At 44.7% G+C, this 3154-nt stretch overlaps 1 long non-coding RNA gene across 1 annotated transcript; it reads left to right on the top strand.

Moving 5' to 3' along the window:
• Nucleotides 1-367: 367 nt before the first annotated feature.
• Nucleotides 368-1878, top strand: LOC142825756 (uncharacterized). Its single transcript, XR_012900101.1, has 3 exons — nt 368-492; nt 664-780; nt 970-1878. It is a non-coding gene; the product is annotated as an uncharacterized LOC142825756 (long non-coding RNA).
• Nucleotides 1879-3154: the final 1276 nt, after the last annotated feature.

Here is a 3154-nt window from a genome sequence, read left to right as displayed (position 1 = left end):
ACATTCACATACATAACGTAGCATGTGTGTGTTTGTTGTATGTGCCTTAACTGTGAGAATTGTTTTTCCTTTCAATAGGAAGTGTTCTCCATTGTTACGATCTGAAGATTTCTCTGTGAGGGGAGAAGAGTTCTGTGTGATTTTTGCCATTTTTGAAGCAGTAGAGTTTACATAGGATTTGATTTCACATTCTCAAGTTAAGTACGGTTCTCGATCAGCGGTTGGATTTTGTCGTGCGTGGTCTGAGTTTCAGTTGAGCAATGTGGTTCAGTGGGTGCATGTCACTTGGGGAAATTCAGCTGTGGTATGTTGCACATATGCCTGTTTTGCAAGCTGAGGTAGTTTGTTTGTCGTGTGTGCCTTAACCGTGAGAATTGTTTTTCATTTCCATAGGAAGTGTTCCCTGTTGGTGTGCTCTAAAGATTTCTCTGTAAGCGGAGAAGACTTTGGCTTGTCTTTGCCAGTTTGGAAGATATGCTTTCAGATTTTCAAGTTAAGTATGGTCCTCGATCAGGGCTTTTGTTGTGTTTTTGTATTTCACTGGGTGCATGTCGCTGGGGAAGTTTACCTGTGCTAGATTGTATAGAGCCCTTTTGCAAGCTGAGGTGGTTTGTGTTTTGTTGTACAGGCCTTAACTGTAAGAATTGTTTTTCATTTCTATAGGAAGTGTTCTCCATCGGTACCATCTGGAGATTTGTCTGTTATCAGAGAGGAGTTTGGTGTGTCTTTGCTGGTTTTGAAGATGTAGAGTTTGCATCGGATTTGCTTTCAGATTTCCAAGTTAAGTATGGTTCTGATCAGGGGTTGTGTGAGCTGTGCATTTTGCTCGGGAAAATGTATTTCACTGGGTGCATGTCACTGGGGGAAATTCACTCGCACTACACCGTATATGTGTGTTTTTTGGAAGCGGAAGTGGCTCGAGTTTGTCGTATGGGCATTAACCGTGACAATTGTTTTGTCTTTCTGTAGGAAGTCTTCCTCTTTGGTGTGATCTGAACATTTCTACGTGGCTGGAGAAGAATTTGGCGTGCCTTTGTTTGGAAGATGTGGAGTTTGTGTATTTCTCGCTTTGTGATTTGCAGTGTTCTCTTGTCTTGATGGCTTGTACCAAAGTTCTGAGTTGGCATTGTTAATATTTTCACAGTCGCAATTGGTAGATATGTCAAGTTCATGTACCAAAAATTCAAAATTAATGAAGTTGGTGGTTATTGTGTGTGTTCTAGCCATCAAAGTAAAGAGAGGGCACTGTAATGTGCTGTATGTGTTTTTGTTTTGGCGTGTTTTATTATTTGATGTATTGTCATGCATTTGATGTATTGGAGTGCTGTATCATTTGATGTATTGTCATGCATTTGATGTATTCTAAGTGCTGTATTTCTAAGAGTGTAATGTGTAGTTTGAGTCTTGGTGAGATGACTCATTTTGTCATCCAAGTCATAAAGTGCATCATCACTGCAGTGATGATAAACCCTGATGCAGTGCAGTCAAACAGCCGCAAGGCTGACTTTTTTTTTAAACTGTCAGCCTTCCGGCTGTTTCGCTGCACTGCATCAGGGTTGGGACTGTCCCGGACAGTCTTTGACTTAACTTTTTTGACAAGATGGTGCTAAGGAGGAACCATGCTGGCCGTTTGCTAGGCGACACGTGGTCAACTCTGGATCACAAAGGCTAGAGATGTGGGCCAAGATATTGTAGAGGAGAGGTTTTGATATGAGAAGGTATTGTTTGCAGTGTATGTTCACCATGTCATGTAAGACTCTGAAAATGGAACGTTATTATTGTTCATGTCATAGGACTTGTCCAGTATTGGTCACAGTCCAAATGTGTAAGCTGTTGCTGTAAAAGGAAGCCATTTTGTTGCCAAATAAACTTGATGTGAAATCCTGTTGTGGTGTCATTCTCTCTAGCCTGGAAAGAGCTGAGCCAGGGTTTGGGCTTTAGGGTTTGGGCTTTAGGGTTTGGGCTTTAGGGTTTGGGCTTTAGGGTTTGGGCTTTAGGGTTTGGGCTTTAGGGTTTGGGCTTTAGGGTTTGGGCTTTAGGGTTTGGGCTTTAGGGTTTGGGCTTTAGGGTTTGGGCTTTAGGGTTTGGGCTTTAGGGTTTGGGCTTTAGGGTTTGGGCTTTAGGGTTTGGGCTTTAGGGTTTGGGCTTTAGGGTTTGGGCTTTAGGGTTTGGGCTTTAGGGTTTGGGCTTTAGGGTTTGGGCTTTAGGGTTTGGGCTTTAGGGTTTGGGCTTTAGGGTTTGGGCTTTAGGGTTTGGGCTTTAGGGTTTGGGCTTTAGGGTTTGGGCTTTAGGGTTTGGGCTTTAGGGTTTGGGCTTTAGGGTTTGGGCTTTAGGGTTTGGGCTTTAGGGTTTGGGCTTTAGGGTTTGGGCTTTAGGGTTTGGGCTTTAGGGTTTGGGCTTTAGGGTTTGGGCTTTAGGGTTTGGGCTTTAGGGTTTGGGCTTTAGGGTTTGGGCTTTAGGGTTTGGGCTTTAGGGTTTGGGCTTTAGGGTTTGGGCTTTAGGGTTTGGGCTTTAGGGTTTGGGCTTTAGGGTTTGGGCTTTAGGGTTTGGGCTTTAGGGTTTGGGCTTTAGGGTTTGGGCTTTAGGGTTTGGGCTTTAGGGTTTGGGCTTTAGGGTTTGGGCTTTAGGGTTTGGGCTTTAGGGTTTGGGCTTTAGGGTTTGGGCTTTAGGGTTTGGGCTTTAGGGTTAGGGTTAGGGTTAGGGCTTAGGGTTAGGGTTAGGGTTAGGGCTTAGGGTTAGGGTTAGGGTTAGGGTTAGGGTTAGGGTTAGGGTTAGGGTTAGGGTTAGGGTTAGGGTTAGGGTTAGGGTTAGGGTTAGGGTTAGGGTTAGGGTTAGGGTTAGGGTTAGGGTTAGGGTTAGGGTTAGGGTTAGGGTTAGGGTTAGGGTTAGGGTTAGGGTTAGGGTTAGGGTTAGGGTTAGGGTTAGGGTTAGGGTTAGGGTTAGGGTTAGGGTTAGGGTTAGGGTTAGGGTTAGGGTTAGGGTTAGGGTTAGGGTTAGGGTTAGGGTTAGGGTTAGGGTTAGGGTTAGGGTTAGGGTTAGGGTTAGGGTTAGGGTTAGGGTTAGGGTTAGGGTTAGGGTTAGGGTTAGGGTTAGGGTTAGGGTTAGGGTTAGGGTTAGGGTTAGGGTTAGGGTTAGGGTTAGGGTTAGGGTTAGG

This window comes from Pelodiscus sinensis, unplaced genomic scaffold, assembly GCF_049634645.1.
Source record: "Pelodiscus sinensis isolate JC-2024 unplaced genomic scaffold, ASM4963464v1 ctg41, whole genome shotgun sequence".
Classification (NCBI taxonomy): Eukaryota; Metazoa; Chordata; order Testudines; family Trionychidae; genus Pelodiscus; species Pelodiscus sinensis.
Note: the sequence above shows the minus strand (reverse complement) of the source record. Positions and strands in the feature narration are given on the sequence as shown.